The sequence below is a fragment of the Melanerpes formicivorus genome, unplaced genomic scaffold, assembly GCF_026170545.1.
Source record: "Melanerpes formicivorus ecotype bairdi unplaced genomic scaffold, bMelFor1.0.p_v2 SCAF_43, whole genome shotgun sequence".
Taxonomy (NCBI): Eukaryota; Metazoa; Chordata; class Aves; order Piciformes; family Picidae; genus Melanerpes; species Melanerpes formicivorus.
The window spans coordinates 2,567,467-2,593,236 of NW_027142395.1; positions in this window are offsets into that span (position 1 = coordinate 2,567,467).

The window sequence follows — 25,770 nt, forward strand, 5'->3', positions numbered from 1 at the left end:
TGTAGCTGCAGTGACAGTGTTGTAGCTGCTGATTGTAGACCCTAGTGCTGCATGTGGTTTAAGAATTTGATTACCAAATCTAACAAAAGTTTGGAACTGGGCTCACTGGCTCATCTCCTTTGCTGTGTAGGACAACTGCACCACTTTAAATCTGTTTGTAAATCTAAGGTCCTTCATCTTAAAGCACGCAGCATCTTGCCTTTGCAGCCCTTTGCAAACTTTCTCCCAGTTTTCAGTGACACTGATGGCTGTACCTAGCTCTCTGCTGACTGTGCTACGTAGTACAGGTGAAATAATTGAGCATGTTCACTCTTGGCCTACATTTTATTAAGTTAGTAAGCCAAGTTCCCTTAATATTCTTTCATAAAGAGGTGTTACCTATTCCTCTTATCACCTGAATACCCCTTCTTTGTACATTTTCATCTTTACTTTTCTTGAATACCAGTGATAAGAATTTGAAACCAAAGCCTCAGGTGAATTGGTATTAGGACATGGTCTGATAATTTCAGTAATTTCCTTAATTGCTGAGTAATTGCCTTAAGCCTTGTGAGGTTGCATTTGGCTTTTTAAGTGGTAACTGTGATCAGATAAAATACCATGCTCATTTTCCTATGGTCTTTGAGCCTGTTTTTTCATTGCTGCCATAGCACTGCAGTCTATGCAGCTGAATTCTGATAAGATCATTTAGGAGCAATAGTCCTCTCTTTCTCATCACAGGCAGGGCTGCCCATTTCATGTGGTCACAAACTTTCATTAGAGCATGTCTCTTGATTGCTACCAAAGTCATTAGTGGAAATTTAAAATACATTCTGCTCCTGAATAATGTTTTCTTTATGTGACCATCTAAAAACTTTCCAGTCACAGAATCACAGGATCATTCAGGGTTGGAAGGGACCACAAGGATCATCTAGTTCCAACCCCCCTGCCATGGGCAGGGACACCTCACACTAGATCAGGCTGGCCAGAGCCTCGTCCAGCCTGGTCTTAAACACCTCCAGGGATGGGGCCTCAACCACCTCCCTGGACAACCCATTCCAGGGCTTCACCACTCTCATGGTGAAGAACTTCCTCCTCACCTCCAGCCTGAATCTCCCCACCTTCAGCTTCATTCCATTCCCCCTAGTCCTATCACTACCTGAGATCCTGAGAAGTCCCTCCCCAGCCTTCTTGTAGGCCACCTTCAGATACTGGAAGGCCACAATTAGGTCACCTCGGAGCTTTCTCTTCTCCAGACTGAACAGCCCCAACTCCTTCAGTCTGTCTTCATAGCAGAGGTGCTCATACCCTCTGATCATCCTCATGGCCCTTCTCTGGACACGTTCCAGAACGTCCATACCCCTGTTGTAATAGGGGCTCCAGAACTGGATGCAGTACTTGAGGTGAGGTCTCACCAGAGCTGAGTAGAGGGGGAGTCCTTTAATTGTTTGGTTGGGGATTTTTTATATCATCAATTTGTTTTGCTATACCTGTTGAAATATTGGTACTTATATTCACCTTTTCTTTATTAAAGGAATGTTTCCTATGGAAACATAACTGATGTTTCTTTTGAAGGCCAGATAATTTACTTCTTCATGTAGCAACTAGTATGTAGCAAACCTTTGGTGTTTTATTTGGTTTGCTTTTGGTCTTTCATGGTCTTTATTTTAAACTTGCTACTTTTTCCTAGGTTCTTGTGTGCTATTGAGTAACAGCTCAGAAGAGGACCTGTAATTGCTCATATCACTCTTTTCCCGTTCTGAAATACAGGGGCTGCATTTATTATTCCCTAGTCATTTAGTACCCATACAGTGATATGAGATGTTCAGCATTTTTGTATGGAGATTTCTTGGTGTTTTGTGACTTGTGTGCATTTAACTCAGAGCTTTTCTTTCATTCATGTACCAGCATTCATGTTAATTACCATTAATTACTTTTTTTGTGTTCAGCATCATTAGAAAATGAGCTGCTCTCAACAGCAATAATAAGAACTTTGTAATTTCCCAAATACCATAATTAAAAGCTATGTTTTGTTAAGTTCTCAAGTTTTTGTTGTTTTCATTTTAACTATAGACAAAAGGAGCATTTTCAAAGTCACAGATAGGATTTAGACATTTAATCTCTCTTTTTCTTCAGCTTTTCAACATTATAGAGTCTTCTCATGTATGTGCATGTTTTCTGAACAACTGTTTCTCTAGAGTAATATAAGGAGCAGATAGCTGTGACACCTTCCAGGTATGTAGCACCTCTGGCTTTTTTCTTCAGACTTTCAATAATTAGAGCTGCATGAAGTTTCCCATGTAGAATGGAACTGGATGATCCTAGCATCTAATCAGGTCAAAGGCTAAATTCCTCTGGTGCGCAACATGTTACCCAAGGCTAAATTACAGTCCTGTAAACCAGAATGGCTAGATCCTTAGCTGTGGAATATTTGCTTGTTAATTTTTTTTTTTAACAGAGAGTGAACTACCACATTTGCACCACCGTCAATTTTATGTCACTGACAATTTTTGGCCATGCCTTGCAACCTGAATTGCTGGATGTGTTTCTGCTGTGTGTTGTAATACGTCTTTGCTTTTCCAGTTTCAGAAGGACATTTGGATGACACCAAGCTGTCACACAACCCTGACCCAACAGGCTGTAGCAGTTTGGGCCAGATGCCCCTTGCTGTGGCCACATAAAACATGTCTCCAGTGTCCTGAGGGTCCAGCTCAGTGGGTGAACACAGGAAGCTGCATATTCATCCCATAATGTCCTGCTCCCTATAAATTTACCTGCAAAGTCCTGCACTTCCTCTTTCTTCCCTCACCGCTATCTGGTAATGGGGGAGCCATCCCACAGCTTCTTGGGCCTGACTAGGCCCAAGGCTGGGTGGAAGGGACATCTCAGATCTGGCCAGCTGAGATTGGCCTAACAGTAGAGGAAGGGTGGCGAAGAAAGAACCCTGGGGGTTTTGGGTGTACCCTCAGGTGGGGATGGGATGCTTTTGAGTATGCTTTGGGATCTCTCTTTTGTCACTGTGCTTGTGGTTCTCTGTAAAATTTTCACTGCTTTTCCATTTAAACTTTCCACCACTTTTGCAATCCGTTTGTCTGAGCCTCATTTTTTTTGCCCGTGGTGGGAGGAAGGGAGGATCGGCCCCTCAGCCCACCACACAGGCTCATCCACTGCTGACTTAAAGCAGTGTAGCTGAGCCATTGTGTGTTCTGTGGATCCAGCCCCAAATGTGGCAATCTCACCACTAGTCTAAATTGGAATGTGTAAGCTGACACACTTGATTTAAGTTGTATAAACTGACCATGGCCTTCCCCCCTCTGCCATGAGAACTGTAAGTTAATATTTTTAGAAGAATAAAAAGGTAAGGAAGCTTTTTGCAGATGAGTAACCACATGGGCACAAGTTTTAAATGACCTCTGTGTAAAATTTCACTTTGTGCCCAGTGACCAGAGAACGAGAAGCCTATTTGTTGCATGCTTTCTAAAGTTGGACTGGTGCTACTATTTTTTTTTTGTGTGTGTGTGATGTATTTAAAGAACTGAAACCTTTCCTTAAGATTTTTGTGTCCTTCCAAAGGATACTCATTGAATAGGCTAAAAGCTTGGCATGTTTTCATCCTGGCTGCACAACTGGGCAAAGACTGTGGGTAGCCGGGTCTGAAAATGCAGGTCTCCCCCTTTTCCCAGATGAGATTCTTAACTACACTTTAATTTGTTAGTCAATTACTTCTATCAAGATGCAGTTGCCTTTGGCCAAGCCTCTATGATCTCAGCAAAACTTTTCTCAGCAACAATTAATTTTTTCATTCAGTATGTAAAGTGACATCTTTGGTGTTGTAAATTAGTTCAAGAGGGTGGACACCCCTTCCACCTCCTCACCGAGGACTCAGTTCTCATGTTTTCTGAACTTATTTATTTTTGCTTTAGGGGACAGTGCAGTTCTACTTTCTCACTGCACCATCAAGAGAACAAGTGCCTTTGAGCCAAACACCTGCTTTCCTTTAAGAAGAATGATGGGAAAATGCCTTTAAAAAAAACCCTCTATTTATCTACTAGCTTAATTTACAAAAAGTCCCTGATTGCTCAGATACAAAGATTTGGTGAAAAGGTATAGCAGAACAGAGTCAAAAAGAAAAGAAAAAAAAAAAAAGTATTGCCTTTCTCTTGCCACAACAGGAACAAAACGGTGGCAATATGCCCTGAAGGTTGCCAGACTCTAATTCTCTTCTGGAGTCAAAATCCAGAAGTGAGTGGTCTCCAGTAAGAAAATAGGTCACTTAGTGTCAGTGAGCTCCAGCTTTGGGGGTCTTTGCTCACCAATGTCTGCACATTGGAAGTCAACTGACACACACTGTTACTTCACCTTACAAGCTCAAGTTTCCCCATCCAGAAACTTCCTCTCAAGTTGAACACAGAGATTGCTACATTTGTTAGGAAGTGCCCAGGGTATTCATGAAGCTTTGACTTGTCATGATTTCATACTTTTTCACCATTTTCTCTTCTCTGACAAATAGGGGGAAAGGTGTCACAAAGCTGTATTCTTAGCCATGATTTTCACAAGGGCTTAAGAACATTAAACACCTAAATCTAATTAAATTCCTAATTTTCTTATTGTTTTGAAGAATCTTGTTCTCAGTTCTTGTGCTGCATAGTATTACCACAATTTCTTTATGCACCACATCCTTCTCTCCTCCTAACATGAGCAGTGTCTTGCAGTGCCACAGGAAGACCTGATATTTCTGGTACACCTGAGCCTTTACACAGTGCCAGAAATTTTAAACAACATCATGTTCTGTGGATAGCAGGTAAAGAGCACAAACACTCCAAGCACACATGTCACAGACTTGATTAAAATCACATTTTTTGTGACCTTTTATTGTACAAGTGCCTTAAGAGCTCTCTCACATACCACAGCTGCACAAACACACGGTGGAAAACATAGTTCTTGCTACCAAATGGGTTAGATTTTGATCTAAAATGTGCAGAATTACATAGTCTAATTTGTTTCTAGTCTAACTTTTTGAGGCTAGTGTAGGACAGGGACATGACTGTAACAGTGATTTCTGTGCCTATAGCTGATCCTGAGCACTTCAAGCAAAAATTTGTGTCTGCCCTTGTTCGGGCCTTGACAGATGGCACGTGGGCTGTGGCACACAACTCCACTGCTGCATTCACACAGCTTTCAGTATCCTCATTAAGAAAGTCCTCTCTGAGGACAGATTATTGCATCTCTTTCTGCTTTGCCTTCTAACCTGATGTGCTGAAACAAGGAAAGCAGCATCACCTTTGGATTGGATCTTTCCCCTCAAACTCAGTCCAGATTTGGGAAAGTACCTAGGAGTCACAGAAATATGAAAATCTGTTAATAAATTACCATATCTAAAAGTGATTTTGTCTTGTGTTGGAGTTTTGTCTGGTTTTGTTTTGCTTCCTATGTTAATGTGCAAACTCTAGTCAGAAGCACCCGATCCTAGGATATACAAGATTCAGATGCAGGTCTCAGTTCAGGGTAATTTGAAGCCAGGACTGAGGCTTAGTTCTTTTAATATGCAAATTTCCTAATCTGGAGAGTACTGACAATTGTGTGGGGAAATTTTCACATAATTATCTACCAAAGACACTATACTTTGTAAAAGAATATTTATTGCATGAGCAGAAGAGGCAGATTGACCCCATGGAGCTATTTTGGAGTTTGGTAGCAAGAACAGAACAGGGTTTTCAGAGAGATTAATTCCGATCACCATCTTGCAGGAGGGGCAGGAACCCCTGACTTTCTAGGCTTCCTCACTTCCAGCAGTCAGATGCAGACAGAGAATATACAAAAAGATCCAAAGATCTTAGTTTGAAATCCATTATAGACGAATGAAGGTAAAAAAAGTGCATTACAAATAATAGCATATAGGCACTGGAATGAAAAATAACCAAATAGAATAGAATAGAATAGAATAGAGTAGAATAGAATAGAATAGAATAGAATAGAATAGAATAGAATAGAATAGAATAGAATAGAATAGAATAGAATAGAATAGAATAGAATTAACCAGGTTGGAAGAGACTTTTGAGATCATTGAGTCTAACCTATCACCCAACACCATCTTGCCCAGGTGGCCAAGAAGGCCAATGGCATCCTGGCCTGCATTAGGAATACTGTGGCCAGCAGGAGCAGGGAAGTCATTGTGATCCTGTACTCTGCACTGGTTAGGCCACACCTTGAATACTGTGTCCAGTTCTGGGCATCTCAGTTTAAGAAGGACATCGAGACACTTGAACGTATCCAGAGAAGGGCAACAAGGCTGGGGAGAGGCCTTGAGCACAAGCCCTATGAGGAGAAGCTGAGGCAGCTGGGATTGTTTAGCCTAGAGAAGAGGAGGCTCAGGGGTGACCTCATTGCCCTCTACAACTACCTAAAAGGTGGTTGTAGCCAGGAAGGTGTTGGTCTCTTCTCCCAGGCAACCAGCACCAGAACAAGGGGACACAGTCTCAAGCTGTATCAGGGGAAGTTTAGGCTCAAGGTGAGGACAGAGTTCTTCACTGAGCGAGTCATTAGTCATTGGAATGTGCTGCCCAGGGAGGTGGTGGAGTCACCATCCCTGGAGGTGTTCAAGAGGGGATTGGATGTGGCACTTGGTGCCATGGTCTAGTCCTGAGGTCTGTGGTGACAGGTTGGACTCGATGATCCTCAAGGTCTCTTCCAACCTTAGCGATACTGTGATACTGTAATCAACTAAACCATGGCACTAAGTGCCTCATCCAGTCTCTTCCTAAACACCTCCAGTGATGGTGACTCCACCACCTCCCTGGGCAGCACATTCCAAAGGCCAATCTCTCTTTCTGTGAAGAACTTCTTCCTAACATCCAGCCTAAACCTCCCCTGGTGCAGCTTGAGGCTGTGTCTTCTTGTTCTGGTGCTGGGTGCCTGGGAGAAGAGATCAACTCCCACCCGGCTAAAACCTCCTTTAAGGTACTTGTGGACAGCAATAAGGTCTGCCCTGAGCCTCCTTTTCTCCAGGCTAAGCACCCCCAGCTCCCTCAGCCTCTCCTCATAGGGCTTGTGCTCCAAACCCCTCCCCAGCTTTGTTGCCCTTCTCTGGACACCTTCCAGCAACTCAACTCTTTCCTAAACTGAGAGGCCCAGTTGTGGAAAGGTTGTGGAAAGGACAAATACTTGTCACTTACTCATCATATATTTTCCATCTCAGCAGAAATGTGTTTTCAGCTTGCTCTCGGGTATCAAACTATAGTACAGAGTAGGTAGACAGTAAATTTCATGTACAGAGTACAGTATGTCTCTTAACTACATACTCAGACACTATGTCATTAAAAGCAGAGCATACTGAGAAGTATTTTCTATAATAGCAACTTTGGCATTTCATGTGGCTTAAAATATATTTGAAAAAAAAAACTTCAAGGCACAATTCCATACCTAACAGAAAAACAACTACATAAGAATAATATCATGTTTATTACAAATTGTATGCTACTTTACAGGTGCAACATCTTATTTTTTTACCTTTCTAGTAACCAAACATATTCTTTTCCGCTGTTCTACCAGGACAGTGCCATAAGTTAGCACATCTCTTTCATGCAAGCAGATAAACCAGGCTTTACAGAGAACTGCAAAATCCATTGTGTATGATGAAGCTAGTTTTGCTGAGGAAATGCTGTATAGAGAAGAACAAGAGTCCAATGCCTTTTATTCTGAAGAAAAACTTACTTGACAAGTAACCCCATGGACTGTAGTGTAAGAAATCTGAAAGTCTGATGCAATGTGGAATAAAAAAGTATATATACCTTTTATTTTCATTTTGCTTTTCAGCTCCTTGAAAATGTTAACTGCAGCTTCACTAAACATTTATAGTGAGGCCATATCTCAGAAATATTAGGGAAATCCTTTGTCTGTGCTTCTGTTGGCAGAGGGACACCTGTGCACCAGGGAGAGTTCTTGAGCTTTGAATCCGTTTTTTGTTCAGGTGAAGTTTTAATTTGCACTCTGCTTACTGGAGTTGGAAAGGACTAGCTGCAGACTGGCTTGGCACAGACTCATTTTCCAAAATTACTACATACAGAAAAACAGTAATTCTCAAGAGCAAACACATAATCTCACACATGAAACACACCTTGGGTTTAATTTATTTTTCATTGACATAAGTTATAATTTAGTTGTCTAAAGCAGAGTCATTCACAATTTATGTCAGAAACAGATGCACAAAACCTATTTTTAACACACACACACACACACACACACACACACAACCAAAAGACATTTAATTTTTTCACATTCACTCCCCAGTGTTGTTGGATACATCCTCAGTGGCATTATAGAGCTTTTGAAACAGATGAAGTATGTTACTTGCTACAGCCAAATTGTAATGAAAGAAGAGATGGCTGTTTGCCAATGAATGGTGTGTAGCTCATAGAAGCACGTAATTACATAAATCACAAACATATGCAGAAGATGTTTTCTCTTTACATTCAACTGGTGTTGCCTGGAGCTATAGCTGCTTGAAACTCTATTTAATTACCATAATTATTTTAAAGGTGCATATCTGGGCAATCTTTGAGCTTTATAATGTTATTCATACCTTATCAGTAAAAATCTAAAAGGCCCCATTCTTCCCCCAGAGGGGCTGAACTTACCATATTTCTCCAGATTTAAGGCATAGGGTGTCTGTAAGTTTTATATCTTTATTTTGAATTACAGTGTTGGTTTGTTTTTGTGTTTGTTTTTGTTTTTTTTTTAATGAACTTCTGAAACTAATCAGATGTTGAAATCTCAGCAGACTCTATAATTTCCTGGTAGGAAATGAAGCATTGTACATTATTTGTCAAAAGAAAGTACCTGGAAAAGTCCTGATTAGCTTCCTTTATGTCTTAATTTGCTGACTGTGTAAATGTTGTTTGGCCAAACAGATTGACAAGTGTCTAGGAAAAGTATTGACTGTTAAACTGGATACTTCCTATGGGAAATATCAAAAAACCCTGACAGAGTAGCTGGGATTTCCAGCTAATTTTATTAAGCAGTCAAATGTGTTAGAGAGGGACATTGTTAAAATTCTTTTTTGCACTAGTGTAAACCTGATTCAGATTACTGATGCTAAAGGAGTAGCTCCATAAATACCACAGGATAACATGAACTTTTGGTTCTTCTCTCACGTATGTCAGTTTTATATTGAATTAATGAAATTTTATATTGGTCAAGTTATTCGTGGCCCAGGCCAATACAAATGAGAAAAGACATGAGTCCTGATAAATAGGATTACTGCCCGATGTAGACACACCCCAGTTTGCCCTAACTGATGTAAATTGGCAAGTATAGAGTTTCTCCAGTTGAATACGTTGGAAGTGGTGAGACTCTCAGGAATAAGAAATATGATCGCTAAATAACTTCAAAAGACAAAGCAGTAGGAACCATAAGCAACTGTTACACATAACTGATGAAGAATCCTTATAAGTTCACACACAGAATCCCTGCACATAGAAAGACCAAGAAAGGCATGTTTTGTGCTAAAAGGATTGTATAATTTATCAGTTTAACTCTGCATCTGTAAGAGCACATGGGTTTTGGACAAACAAGCCCTTCCTAGGCTATAAAAAAACAGCTGGTGAAACTGGTTGAATGCAAAGATAGTGAAGTCTCAAAGGATTCATGTCCCAGTAAAATAAAAATTAGTAATTATTAGCAATGTTAGAACTCTCATTCTAGAAACAGGATAAATACCTAAGGGGAAATAGATAAATAAATACCCAATGGAGAATCCAACTGAGGAAATAGAGTAATTTTGCTTTTTTCCATGTCAGTGAAAAGGATGACACTTCACACTGACTTTGTTGTCAAACACTATAGTTAACCTTACAACTGATGCATCCTCAAGGAGCTTTTGTAAGTCATGAAATCATTTTTGTTGCGTTATAATGTGGCATGCCAGCTGTAGACCATATTTGCAGTTTTGTGACATGGCTTTTCCTCCACCATCCAAGAGGAAATATATACAAATCATTATTGTTAGAGAGCAGTAACCCCAGTCTCTTGTGAAAAACAAAACAAAAACAAACAAACAAATAACACCCCCCCCAAAAAAAATAACAAAAAAAGAAGCCTCTGGAATGCCAGGGTACAACACACTTTCCACTTCAGAGACTGGTTTGTTTAATAGCCACAAATTATTCTGGGTAATTTGGCACCAGTTTAATTGCACCCACAAGAATGTCCTCAACAACAAGAAGTAACAAAAGAACCACCACTACTACCAATCTTGTCAGAATGAGCTGAAGGCAGAGTTTCCATTCATTACAATGTTATTAACCTTGTCTATAAAATCCCCATCTAGTGAGGATAAACACGGTATTCACTAACTTTGAGGAGTAATGAATATGAAATTGCAGTAAGATCTTGATTTGTTCTTTTTCATTTCATGGATTTCTAGGTCACTGTACTTAAAATATTCTGATGGTTACATTAACCTACTGTCTCCCTAGTATCAGCATCTATGGAGAGGTTGATATACGCCCTGTCAGTAGGTTAGAAACGTCTGAATAGCAGAAGAATGTGGGAATGGGAAATCCCCCCAGTTTTCCCTCTGGCGATATTTTATTATGTTGCTGTGCCTCAAACCTGTATTTGATCTGAATATATACCTAGGAGATAAGTAGATTAAAACAAAATTAATTGGAAATGTTTCTATCACAGGTATTGGTTGGTAACTCACATCAGAGGGTAAAATTTAAAAGACAAATGTCTGACAACTAGAAAAAGCAAATCTGTTCTCAAATCTAGCCCTACGAGTTCCTGTGGAAAACTTCATCATGATATGTTATTCCTAACCTGCCTAAACAAGAGCATACAAAAGCACTGAGAGTAATTTTATGGTGTTCTGTACTTCTAAAATTATTTCAGTGAAAATTTTCTCTTTTCCAAGGCCAAGTGGCTATGAATTTGTATTCTAGCTGCATGTTTAATTGCAGTCTATCAAGGACTATGATTAGGTGCATTTTGTGGTGAAGAGGGGCAGGAAGAGGGAAATGAACTATTACATATCTGTAAACTAATGTTAAATTCTAATGTCAGTCAGGTTAATGTCAAACCTGGTGGGTTAGTGGGAGCTGAATAAACAGTAAAATCAGGGTTCTTTATTGTTTACACTTGTGACCAACATGTTAAAAAAAACTTGCCTCCAGTCACTCTGCAACTTTGAAAAACCTTGATTTGTTTGGGAGAGCCTACTGCCCAAGACCTATCACCAATTTCCAAATGTGGGACCAGAGGACACAAATGCAGGTCAGGAATGGGGACCCAGTAGGTTAGTCATTTTTAGTTCCCATCATTCCCACACCCACGTGGGGTTTGATTATATAAACAGGCTTTAAAGAAGTGCAGAATCACAGAATCACAGAATCAGCAAGGTTGGAAGAGACCTCAAAGATCATCAAGTCCAACCTGTCATCACAGACCTCATGACTAAACCATGGCTTCAAGTGCCACGTCCAATCCCCTCTTGAACACCTCCAGGGATGGTGATTCCACTACCTCCCTGGGCAGTGCATTCCAATGGCTAACAACTCTCTCTGTGAGGAATTTTCTCCTCACCTCGAGCCTAAACTTCCCCTGGCACAGCTTGAGACTGTGTCCTTGTGGTGGGTTTGGAAGGGGTAAGGCCAAGAAGCCTCCTCCCTTCCCCCTTGTAAAGTAAAAGGGAAAAAAAAATTGAAGGGAAAGGAAAAAAAACTCGCAAGCTGAATTAGCAAAGCAGTGGAGCTATATTTACAAAGCAATGTAGGGAATGCAGGGGAATATTTACAAATTTACAATATCTACAATATATACAAAGATATACAACAGAGTAACACAGAAATGAGAGTGACCCCCCTCGGACAGAGAGGGGTTCCCCACCTCCCCTCTCTCCCCCCTTTCCCCAGAATGGGATAGAAAGAGAAAGAAAAGAGAGGAAAAAAAAAGTTAGAAGCAGTTCGTGTTAATTGGAAGGGAGTTAATATACCGGCCTTTATCTGTCTTCAAGGCCGAGGCCTTGGCAGAAAGCCCAGCACAGGCAGAGCTGCTGCACGAAGGAGAGGCGGAAGCAAGACTGAAGATAGGATGCCGGAGTGCCCAGGGTAGTCCCAGCTCACTCCCAGTTCAGAAGGTGCTTCCTCCCACTTTACCAATGAAATAGTTTAGACTATTCCTTCCGTTTACCAACTTCCGTCCACCATATTCCCTTTCTTAAGGGGGCAACGTCAACCGGCCACAGTCCTCTTGTTCTCATGCTGATTGCCTGGGAGAAGAGACCAACCCCCTCCTCATTACAACCTCCCTTCAGGTAGTTGTAGAGAGCAGGAAGGTCTCCCCTGAGCCTCCTCTTCTCCAAGCTAAACAATCCCAGCTCCCTCAGCCTCTCCTCACAGGGCTGTGCTCGAGGCCTCTCCCCATCCTCATTGCCCTTCTCTGGACACGTTCAACTGTCTCGATGTCCTTCTTAAACTGAGGGGCCCAGAACTGGACACAGTAAGAAGAGCAGAAAAGCACGGCCCAGTGCCAATGTTACTGTTACCATGGTCCCTCAGTGAAATCTAGATAAAATGTTACAAGTAGGTATAGTCTTGGAAAGAAAGGACAGGTAACACAAGCAGCAAACTTAGAAGCACCTAGAGAGGTAAGGTTCTGTAGGAACTGTGGCTTCTTGCATGATCTGTTCCTGGAGGTATTCAAGAGGGGATAGGACCTGGCACTTGGTGCCATGGTTTAGTAGTCATGAGGTCTAGGGTGACAGGTTGGACTTGATCTCTGAGGTCTTTTCCAACCTTATTGATTCTATGATTCTATGAACTTCTCTGATGCTTGAAGTGAATGTGAAGAATTTCAAGAAAACAGATTACAGGGAAATGGTCACTTTTGCAAGGCTAATGGTTTCCTAAGGTAAAACTTCTGATGATTGCCCATCCCTGTTCAAGACATAAGTTTTGGTGAAATGTTATTGAAGAGAATGAAACAGAGCTAAAGTGACTTGCCATTGTGAAAGAGAGAGAAAGAAATCATATGAAAGATGCAGTAGTGATTCCATGCCTCTTCATGTGTTCTGGAGATTGCAGCAGGAACAGAAGCAATTTATTGTTCTTTTTAGCAAGAAAAATATTTCAAAATCATTGATAAGTTAGGTCATATTCCTACAAAGTGTGCTTAAGGGTTATCACTATTCTAAACAAACTTCCACTCTAGATAACAGTATTCCACAAATAGTGCTTCCAAATTCAGTCTTCAGTAATATTTGAAATGGGATGAAAAACCCCCTTTGAATTACAGGTTTGAATTATATAAGGTGTTTTAGGACCCTTTAAGAAATAGTTGGTGACTAGCTTGAAAATAAAAGGTGAAAATAAACACAAGAATTTGTGTTATATTAGACAGATGACCTTTGCAAAGCCTATGTTAGTCAATATCTGTTAGTCAATAAGGCTCAGGGGACACTTTATTGCTGTCTACAACTACCTGAGGGAGGTTGTAGCCAGGAGGGGGTTGATCTCTTCTCCCAGGCAACCAGCACCAGAACAAGAGGACAGAGTCTCAAGCTGCACCAGGGGGAATTTAGGCTTGAGGTGAGGAGAAAGTTCTTCACTGAGAGAGTTGTTGGCCATTGGAATGTGCTGCCCAGGGAGGTGGTGCAGTCACTGTCCCTGGAGGTGTTCAAGAGGAGATTGGACATGGCACTTGAAACCATGGTTTAGTTAGTCATGAGGTCTGTGGTGACAGGTTGGACTTGATGATCTTTGAGGTATTTCCCAACCTTACTGATTCTATAATTCTATGATAATTTAAGTGCACTAAAGTACTGTGACAAGTCTGAAATAACTCTTAACAACAAGGAGGAAATTAAGATTGAAGTAATGAATTAAACTATTCAAATGAAAAAAAGATGCTAAAAAGAAATCCATAAAATAAAGGATGTCTGTCATGTTTTCTACCAGGGATTTTAGGGCTAAATCTATATATGTTGTATTACAATTTGACCCTACAGCCAAATTAAACACCAACTTTTACCATCTTTACCACACTTCCTGCAGTTGGTCATTAGGAGATGGACAAGTGACCACCCTACACTTACCTGCAGGGCTCACGCAGACCATCCGACTTCAGTCCCCGACATTGTATTTGTGTAACAGCAACATTCATACAACTTCCTTTTCACTGTGAGAGTCACAGAACACTGAAATAGGTTCCCCAGGCAGGGTTATGAAGCCTCCTTCTCTGGAGATTTTCAAGACCCAGATGGATATGTTCCTGTGTGTCCTGTGCTAGGTTCTCTGGTCCTGCTCTGACAATGAGGCATGGACTCGATGATCTCTGGAGGTCTCTTCCAACCCCTAACATACTGTGATCTGTGATCCTGTGTGTAATATCTATGTGAATAAGGATATTGTCCTGAATGGACAAAAAGCCTCAAAATTACTCTGAATCAGACAATGAGGCAGAAGTTAGTAGATCTGGTTCTTTAGGCTTGCTTGAACATGTCTCAGAGCCAGAATGAGCCAGGTGGGTGTGCTTTTGGCCACGTTTGGAAAGAACGCTTTCTATAGGTTGCAATACCAGGGTTTTAGCCCTAGCTCTGTGTTGCTACTGGCCATTATTGCCTCGGGAAATCTATAAGTATCAGCCCAAAGAGCCAGAGCCTTGTCTTGCAATTGTCCACGCCCTGGAAGGGACCACAAGCTTCGCTTGGAAGCTGAACTGTGTTTCAGTTTACCCAGACAAGACAGCAAGGACCCCTCACTATTTTCAGCATTGTAAAGCCCAGAGGACAGACACACATCTTGCCGGGCCGAGAGGCGAAAACCCAGAGGAGCTGAGTCCCCGGGACAGTTTCGTTTGACTGGAGAAAGCAGCGAGCGCTGCTACAAAAGGATTACAGCCGAGAAACCTCCTCTCTACAAAGCTTTCAGCTGCAAACCCTTTGGGAACAAATCCTGCCTCAGTAATAAGCTGCAGACACCAACAGAAAGTGAAACGGTGCTCCTGCAGCTTCCACGTGGTCGGGGCCATTTTGGTTTGTCTAGATCTTAACGTGTGCCACGAGGTATCAGGATCAGTGAGTAATTACAATATCTGATTTTTATAAGCATCTATTGAAGGTCTGTTGCCTTAGGGAATCCTAGAGTTCCTCCCCCCCGTTGTGGACAATCGCCGGCTTCATTGCCGAGGTTGCTTTTCTTATAGTTTAAAGTGCTGTTTGTTGTTTCTGGATTTTTGTACATATTGTCGAAATTGTTACTTGTTCCTGCTGGTGAGGTATCTGCTCCACGGCCCAACCCCTCGAATCTGTAAATAGGTTTTGATTAATGTTTTTTTGGCAGGACTTTTTTTTTATAAATAAAATTATTAATTTTTTATTAATTAATTGCCCCATTTATTGATCATTAATTCATCCTTTTATAGACCACAACAGATGTAACCTAGGATTTTTCATCAACATGTTATCTCCATGCTCTTCATCTCTTCACTAATTTTTGACTGCCTTTTTTTCCAGAACAGGAGCAGGAGTTTAACTTGCTCTGCCACAATGAAAAAGAAAAAGGAAGAAGCTGAGAGTGAAATACTATTTTAAAAAACATATGAATGAAAACAGCAAAGAGGGAAAAAGAGAGAGGGCCATGCAAAAAGCCAGAGGCAAAAAAAAAAAAAGGAAAAAAAAGAGTGAGGGAAAGGAAAAATGAAAGGGGAGAGCACAGTGAAAGAGCTGATGGTTAGGTAAAATTAAGTAGCAATAAAGAGAAGATTATGAAGAAAGGTCAAAAATGTCATAGCAAAAAAAAAAGGATATGGAAAAATAACCATAGACAGAGGTGAAAGAGAAAATAAGGGCTATAAAAACAGGAGATGGAAGGAGATCTAAAGACAGGAAATGAACATGTGGGAAAGACTCAAGAGATAATCGTACTTAATTAGCACGTGTTGCTACTTTCTACTGGAGGAAGGCAAGCACAGAGCAGTCATGCCAGTTAGGGCTAGAAAATGGAAATAGAGGAGCTATGTCTTTCCCCGCCTCCGCCCCCCCCCCCCCCCAACACTTTTTAACACTATTCAAGGGATTTTAGCCAAGGATGAGTATAATGAGGGCCAAGAGAAAATGTTAAAACATGTAATGTTTGTCTGAAAGTGAAATGCAGATACTAGTGGCAGACCCTACAGAGGAGATCCCCATCAAGCACAGCAGGCACAGTGTAGGCACTGCTGTCCCCAAATCATTCTGCAGTTCTAATCTTTGCTTCCACCATTTGTAGTGTTTACCTTTATTAAGGTATATTTTGAAGAACAAATGGCCAGCTTGGTCTGTCAGGCCTTATGCTGACTTGTATGGCTGCAGAGTTTAGAAACAGTCTACACAATATCCTGACTTTGTGAGGGAGACCCATCTCTGTAGGTACAAGGTGTATCAATCTGAACCAGACAGCAAGCTCTCAGATGCAGGGAGCCACTGCAAAACAGACTCTTTTCCTTCTGTTTTTAAGCTAATGTTTTCATGCAAGAAATGTAGCATTGGTGGTGGTCATTGCTTCCAAATGCTTTCTGTAGGCAGTTTTAATAAGTGAAATTTTAAAATATGAATTACCAGCTCTTTACTGAACGTGACCTGGGGAGCAAATTTTGTGCCAAGTGAAATATATTACAGTCAGGCACCTGATGAAGACAGTGATGTCTGTCAGTGGCAGGTTTTTCTGGCACAGGTGCTAGGAACCCATTTTGCTGAGCATTAGCTACGTTTGACTTGCTGGAGTTTGTTCTCACCAATAGGGAAGGGCTGGTGACCAATGTGAGGCTCAGGGATAACCTTGGCTGCAGTGCCCATGAAGCAATAGAATTTAAGTTTCTCAGGGCAACTAGGAAGATATATCCCAAACCTGCAACCCTGAACTTCAGGCATGCAGACTTCGATCACTTCAGGGATCTGCTGGCCAAAGTATCATGGGACAAAGCCCTAGAGGGAAGAGGGGCCCAGGAGCTGCTCAGTGTTCAAGGATCACCTTCTCTGTGCCCAGGAGCAAAGTATACCCCCAAGGAGGAAAGTAGGAAAGAATGCTAGGAGACATGCCTGGATGATCAAGGAGCTCCTGGACACCCTGTGACACAAAAAGAAACTGTGCAAGGAGTGGAAGAAAGGACAGCTGGAATGGGGGCAGGTAAAGGAAGCTGCCTGGGCAGCAAGAGCCCTGGTTAGAAAAGCTAAAGGTCAGTTAGAATTAAATCTAGCCAAGGAGAGCAAGGGGAACAGTAAACATTTCTATAGGTATATTAATGGTGAGAGGAAGACTAGGGAAGGTGTGGGCCCCCTCAGAAAGGAAACAGCTGAGCTGGTGACAAGTGACATGGAGAAGGCTGAGGTTCTTGATGACTGCTTTATCTCAGTCTTCACTGGCAAGGGTTCCAGCCACCCTCCCAGAATGATTGAGGATAATGGCAGGGACTGGAAGAAGAGTGAAGATCAGGTCGTGACCATATGGAGAACCTGAAAGTGCTCAGGTCCATGGGACCTGACAGGATACATCCATGAGTGCTGAGGGAACTGGCAGATGAGGTTGCTAAATTGTTCTCTATTATATTCCAAAAGTCCTGGCAATCTGGGGAGGTCACTACTGACTGGAAAAGGGGAAACATAACTCCCATTTTCAAAAAGGGGAAGAGGGATGACCCAGGGAACTATAGGCCAGGCAGTCTCACCTCTGTGCCCAGGAAGATCATGGAGCAGATCCTTCTGGCGGCACTGCTGAGGAAAAAGAATAACAAAGAAGTGATTTGGCACAATCAGCGTGGCCTCACCAAGGGTAAATCCTGCCTGACAAACATGGTGGCCTTCTATGACAAGGTCACAACATCAATAGATGAAGGCTGAGCAGCTGACATTGTTTACCTGGACCTCAGCAAAGCCTTCAACATTGTCCCACACCACATCCTGGTCTCCAAGCTGGTGCAGGATGGGTTCCATGAATGGAACATTGAGTGGATAAAGAACTGGCTTGATGGCCACACCCAAAGGGTGGCTGTCAATGGGTCCATGTCCAAGTGGAGGCTTGGAGTTGGGGCTGTTCAATCTGGAGAAGAGAAGGCTCCGAGGAGACATAATTGTGGCCTTCCAGTATCTTAAGGGGCCTACAAGAAAGAGGGGGAGGGACTTTTTGGGTGTCAGGTAGTGGCAGGATGAAAGGAAACAAAACTAGAAATGGGTAGATTCTGATTGGATGTTAGGAAGAAGTTCTTCACCATGAGGGTGGTGAGACACTGGCACAGGTTGTCCAGGGAGGTGGTGGAAGCCTCATCCCTGGAGGTGTTTAGGGCTAGGCTGTACGTGGCTGTGAGCAACCTGATCTGGTGTGAGGTGTCCCTGCCCATGGCAGGGGGTGTTGGAACTGGATGATCCTTGAGGTCGCTTCCAGCCCTGATAATTCTATGATTCTATGACTTCCAAGTGGCAGTGTCCAGAAGAAGGGCAGTTTTTACTGGTCTAAATTAAAATATCAACTTTTATCATCCATTAAGTTTGAAAAAAAATTACCAATTATTTGTTTGTTCTTGTTGAAGAGGACTCAGAAGCCGTGCACCTTGGACATGTGTATAGGTTGCTGATTCTAGGCTATGGCAGCCAGTGAAAGCATCAGCACTAACACCACAAAGCTCAGTACTTGTAATAGTAGGTGAAGTCCACTGATCAGTGGAGGAAAAATCCACAGGAAACTGAAATGTTTTCTTCCCTGGGCTAAGTCTCCACCCACAACATCTGGAATATTTCTAATGTGCAACCCAAACATAATAAAGGTGTGATGGATAAAAATGGGAAACACCTACCACAGCTTCAACAGCCAAAGCAAAGAGAAAAGAGCTCAGTAGTAATGGCTTCAAAGGGCTTGTTCCTCAGTGTGTTTCATAGTTCACTGGCATCCACACTGGCCCATGCAGATAGCAAATCCCAAATGGGTTTTAAAATTAACATAGATGAGAAAACCAAAAGTCTCATGGATCAGAGGCAGCTGCCTAGTCCTAGATTTTGTGCTACCTTCTTGTGCTTTGCTTTACTTGTTGTTTTTTTCCTCTGTCTGTTTGATTTGCTGACTATCAAACCAAAAAAGTCAGAATAGAATAGAATAGAATAGAATAGAATAGACCAGACCAGGTTGGAAGAGACCTCAGAGATCTCTCTATCTAATCAACTAAACCATGGCACCAAGTGCCCCATCCAGTCTCTTCTCTAAACACCTCCAGTGATGGTGACTCCACCACCTCCCTGGGCAGCACATTCCAATGGCCAATCTTTCTTTCTGTGAAGAATTTCTTCCTTACATCCAGCCTAAACTTCCCCTGGCACAGCTTGAGACTGTGTCCTCTTTTTCTGCTGCTGGTTGCCTGGGAGAAGAGAGCAACCCCCACCTGTCTACAACCTCCCTTCAGGTAGTTGTAGACAGCAAGAAGGTTTCCCCTGAGCCTCCTCTTCTCCATGCTAAGCAACCCCAGCTCCCTCAGCCTCCTCATAGGGCTTGTGCTCCAGACCCATCCCCAGATTTGTTGCCCTTCTCTGGATCATCAGTTTTGGTTTACTGTGTTTTATAAATGACTGAAAGAATCTATTAAAATATTATACTTTATTTTCTTGGCTTCCTATTTTAACACTGAAATAGAAAAGAACCAGAATCAGTGTGGGAAATGATGTGATTTTCCCTTCAGCATCCTAATATTCAGGGTGGGTATTACACTGCCTCCTGACTAAATATCTCAAATTTACTGTGATTCATTATTTTCTGAGAAAATACTAACTAATGGATTCTGTCTTGTGGTGGGTTAAAAACAGGGTGGAGGGCATTTGCCCCTGCAGGGCATTTTACCCCCTGGGAAACTAAGTCTGTTCCACTCTGCCCTCCCTGCCCAGCTAGGGTATAAAAAAGTAGAACATTGCAGCTATTAGGGCTCCTTTGGGCTCCTGCCTCTCCTGGATGAGATCTACTGTGGCTGCCTTCCTGCTCCTCTGCCATGTGGTAGGGCCTGATCCTTCTCCCTGCTGCCTCCGTGCCTCTTCAGAGAGAGATTGGTTTTGTATTCTTGTTTTATTTTCCCCCCTCCCATCCATCCTTGTTCCTTGCCCTTGTGAACCTGACCTCTTATTGTTATATATATATTGTTTAAAGAAAACTCTTTACCTCTCTACTTCCAAGCCGACTCCAAATTATTGCTTGTTGGATTTGCTTCTTCCCTTTCCTTGTTTTTTTTCTCTGTTGGGAGGGAGGAGGGGGGAGCAGGGGAGAGATTCTCGCCCTTGTCCCCATCTGAGCTCTTAACTCCCAGTTAAGGCTCAAACCACTACATATCTTTACCATTCTTTACAACATTTCTATCAATAAATTGTAGTGCAATTACATTGGAAAAAAATAAACAAAATTTGAAGTTCTAAACATGAGGAGGAACTTACTTTGAGTGTGGTGGAGCATTGCAATTGAGTCATTAAAAACGCCCCTGGGACACCATCCTGTACAACCTCCTCTAGATGAACTTCTTCTGGCAGTGGGGCTGGACTAGATGATCTCCAGAGGTCCCTTCCAACCCCTATCATTCAGTGATTCTGTGAAGTTAAGACTATTACATTACTGTAGAACAATTATGCTTCCAGATCCATCTACTCAAATTAAAAAAATGAGTAGAATCTACTTTGCAATCATGTAGAGACCACATAAATTCTATCTATGGTTGTTGTGGAAAATGCTGAAGAGGAAAGTAGTTTCTCATAGAAAGGCTAACAGTGCAGCATCAAGATGTTTTCTTCTGTCCCCACCTGTTCCTATATGCAGACATGTGCATGGATGTCTCTTACTCCTCACACTTATTATTAGTGCCCCTTCTTGTTAAATGGAGAGTGAAAAAAAGGGTTAAATACCCAGTATGTGAGGTCTCAGAGATGGACGTGCCTGTGCTGACAAACATCCACATATAATGGTGAGGTCAGCTTTGCTCCATTCTCCACTCAGCTATTTCAGGACAGGTTAGGGACCAGTACTGGGCGAGGGCAGAGGGGGGGTGGGGGGTGGGACGTTTATTATGTGAAAAAAGTTCAGAAGTTTGCCTGTTTGCTCAAACCAGCAAAATCTGATTTTAATCTATGAAAACATACAAAAACACCCTTCTTGGAGAAAAAGGTATGTTGTGTTTTTGCTGACCACTGTTTTCCCTGGTGGCGTGTTTCTTGTTCAAAATTGTATCCTGAGCTTTGTTTATAGGACTCTACAGCAGGATTTGCATGAGTTAGAGAGGAGAGGGAATACTCCCATTAAAGCACATGAGGGTCTGGTGGTTCTCCTCCCCAGCTGTTTATTTGCAGGCTGCAGCCTGGCAAAGGGTCTGTGGCCCATCTGCACCCCGTATGTGGGAATTCATTTCAAACATAGCTGCAGGAGCGTGGGTCCAGCAGACCCTCCCTTAACCTATTCTCAGATCCCGCTCCATCCTGACTTGATTGGAGCCAGAGCTGATGCCACCAAGTACTGCAGTGTCATGAGGCCGGGGGGGGGGGGGGTCATGGGCTTGGATTTACTGGGGATTCTCCAAGAGACCCTGCTATTCCCTCTCTCCCCAGCATAAGTGTGGTTTTAAACAGCATAGCAAAACTTGTGTTGGCCCCCTATGTGGGGTGAGCTTCACCCCCAGAGCAAACCAACTGTATGGTGGGGTACGAGTGGGAGAACAACAAGGTCTCAGCTTTTTACCACTTCATCTGCAAAGCTCGTGCTCATTGTGTGATGCCAAGAGCATCAGAAGTGTACCACGAATAAGCATCTTAGAAGGAAAAATCAGAAGACAATATTGAAATTGAGGCAGGGAAAGGAGATATTATATTTTTAAATTTAGTCTCACTCTCCTAACTGTCTTTTCCACAGGAGGAAGTAATTTGCATTGTGTATTTCGGGTCTGCTTGGAGGATGTTGGGAAGGTGAGGGTGAAGGCATCTTCTGTTTTAAATCTTTGTTAAAAGGAAAGGGGCAAGCATAGAGAGTAGCAAAACAGAGAGATGAATATTAACAAACTTAATCAAAATCAAACCCATCTGTGATGGTCTTTGTCCTGAGAAGACATGTGCTAAGGTTTCGGGGCTTTTTACAGTTACACAAAAATAAGCATTTAAAGTACATGCAGGACAAACATCAGCAGGCAAATGGATTCTCTTCTGATTTTTTTTAGACATTTTAGCAATGTTTTAAATCCCCACTTTCATGTGTATATATCTGTGGTTCTGGTGAATCTCTGGCTCTCAAGACCATCTCTGTTCAAAAGGTGAATAGAATAGAATAGAATAGAATAGAATAGAATAGAATAGAATAGACCAGACCAGGCTGGAAGAGACCTTTGAGATCAAGTCCAACCTATCACCCAAGACCATTTTATCAACTAAACCATGGCACCAAGTGCCCCGTTCAGTCTCTTCCTAAACACCTCAAGTGATGGTGACTCCACCACCTCCCTGGGCAGCACATTCCAATGGCCAGTCTCTCTTTCTGTGAAGAATTTATTCCTAAAATCCAGCCTAAACCTCCCCTGGTGCAGCTTGAGACTGTGTCCTCTTGTTCTGGTGCTGCTTGCCTGGGAGAAGAGACCAACCCCCACCTGCCTAGAACCTCCCTTCAGGGAGCTGTAGAGAGCAAGAAGGTCTCCTCTGAGCCTCCTCTTCTCCAGGCTAAGCAACCCCAGCTTCCTCAGCCTCTCCTCACAGGCCCCTCCCCAGCTTTGTTGCCCTTCTCTGGGCATGTTCCAGCAACTCAACATCTTTCCTAAACTGAGGAGCCCAAAACTGAACACAGTAAAGTCACATGTAAAGTAAGTAGTGACCTCTGAATCAAGAATAACAAAGTCATATGCTCGAGAAGAGGAGAAAGTGATGGTCGCACCTTATGGCTTTACCCCTCATGTTTGTTTTGTTAACACTAGCTTCTTTAAGGTCACTAAGGTTTTTTTATTTTGTTTTAAAATTAAATTCTTCATTCCTTTTCATAGAAATTATGGTTTCTTAATTTTTGTCAAATAATTTCATTTGGTAGAATTTGTGGTGTGTAGCTGCATGGTAGATTTGGCAAAAGTGTTTTCCTTCCCTTAAATAAACACAGAGGTACTGAGGTCCAATTCATGGCCATGGGCACCACTGCTATGGCCTCACATTCCACATTTTACCCACAGCATTTCCCCAGGAGGCCTAAGCCCCTCTCCCACTGCTGTCTCAGCATTTTGATATTCTAAAGATGGTTTCACAGATATCCATTTAAAACTCTCAGGTCTCAACACTTGGATGTGGTAGGTGGGATGTTGTCTGCTGTTTCAGGCTGGTACAGAAAGGCTGTGCAGAGAGGAGCAGGGTCTTCTGACCTGCCAGTTGTCCTTGCTGGGAATGCACTTCACTCCTCTTACCTACAGCCTGATGGCTTCCTTTCCACCCCAGGAACTCGGTCCTGCCTTGACAGTTTTCCTTGCCACATTAGAGAAAAAATACTAGGTATTTATTAACAACTTGTATTTCTCAAGAACAGGTAAAAATGGAAAGGTCTATCTCAGAATTCAAGAGTTTTGCCTGTTAATAACCATCCATAATAGCTGTCCCTTTAGCTGCATCAAACCAAGGTTTAGTTCCCCTCTACTCTTCAGAGGAAAAGTCCTTATTTTCTCTGGTACTAGACACTCCCTTATTTATTTCTTTTTTGTGACTATTAGTGTTCAATCAAACTTTATATCTAAGATTGAGAAAGAGGAAAGATGGTTTTAGTATTGTCTCTAGGTATTTTGGCTCAAGCCATTGACACAATCATTTGTTTGCTTAAGGGTCACCAGGGAAGTGGCTGAAAAGCACATAAAGATTGCAATTGCAATTTTATTCACATTTATGTTCACGAATTCACATGATCCTTTTATCAGAACAAGTAAAGCCTTAAAACACTGAATTAAAAATAGTGCAGGAAAAAGCTTTTTTGTGTGTGTAATTTACAAAACTTTTTTGTCAGGGCAAAATTTCCTGGGAGGGTGATTTTACCACTTTTATGTTACATTTGGGAACTAAAAATGAAATAAACAAACCTTTTGGCTTTTCATCCATCTATTCACTCTAGAAGTACTGCCAAGGTCTACTATTAGCCCCAACTAGATAACTTGTGTGACAGCTACAAATAAGTTTCAAAGATTTCACTTCAAGTAAATACTTGTTAAGGGTATGCATTTCTTGTAATGATGGAGTCCAAATGACTGCTTTGCCTCTGCTGTATATATTTTGGAGATGCATTTTTTTCTGTGAAGTCTGTGAAAGGTTTCACTACCCCTGAAGGGTAAGTAAATGAATGCTGAATTTTACATTTAAAGGTATGTGTGCTTTTCATGGATTTTTGCCAACTAAATTCTAGGTTTAAAGGGATGTCATGCTAACCTTAACCGCACTGTGGCTAGATAAACCTCAAAGATCTTGTTCCTAGGGGCATTTCTCCTTGAAGTGGCACCACAGTCAGTTTTACCTACTGTAGGCACTTATGAGGTACAAAATGATAAAGTAAATAGGCATAAAATATGATTTTAACAGCATATAAGTATCACCAAACTGGATTACACTCTTGTTGAATCATTTGTTTGATCAATTTGAGTTTTGTTTTCCTTTGGCTCTGTTTTTGTTTCTTTTTTAACCTTGTCTTTCTTTTTCTCTCTGACTTGCTCTGAAGAAACACAGAATCAGTGTTTGCCTGATACAATAGAAAATTTCAAAGTGCTCAGATGTATATATTTACTATTAATCAAACTTGCAGTTCTTAACTAATACTGTGTCTTTAGCCTATTTACTTACCAAAGTATCTGTAGGAATATCTGTGCATTTTCCACATTGCTTTCTGTGTGCTGCTTTGCTTGTTAGTGATTTATTAATGGTAATTGTGATTTATTGCTGTCAGTTTATTAGATTATGTGCAAACTGGTGACAAAGTATTATGTGGATCAAGCCTTGTTAGTCATAACAGCATTCAAGAAGCCCTGGAAATCAGCTAAGCTTGAATCTATTAAAAGAAAGAGCATAGCACTGTCTACTGATCAGTAGCCTTTAGATATGTAATGAATAGTAGTAGTTTGGACGCTGTCAAACAGTGTTTTCCTTTGGATCTATTAGTGGTTTGAGATTTGACAGAAAACACTCTTTTACTGCTATTTCATTCAGCTCTAGTACTGTGTTGAACTTACATGGTCAAGGCTCATAAATTTTGTTAGAAAACCTGATATTTTCTCTTTCAACACAGTTTTAGCCACTGAGTTAACACTGGTATAACTTTTATATATGGCAGAAGATGAGGGCTAGCCTTCAAATAATTTGCAGAATATACTTATAACCTATGGGCATGACATACACAATCTCTATTTTATGTAGGAATAGCATATACAGATTTGGTCTGTGGCTATCTAATTTCTTTATTAGTAGAATTTACATTTTGAATTTCTTATTGAACAGATAAACAATATGTAAGATTAAGTCCTCATTTGTTCTTCATTTGAAGGATAATTGAATTCTATTTACAATACCAGAACTTGATTTCCTCCTGCTTTGCAGTTGTACAGTCATTTAGAATAGAATAGAAGAGAATTAACCAGGTTGGAAAAAAACCTTTGAGATCATCGAGTCCAACTTATCATCCAGCACCATCTAATCAACTAAAACATGGCACCAAGCACCCATCCAGTCTCTTCCTAAACATCTCCAGTGATGGTGACTCCACCACCTCCCTGGGCAGCACATTCCAATGGCAAATATCTCTTTCTGTGAAGAACTTCTTC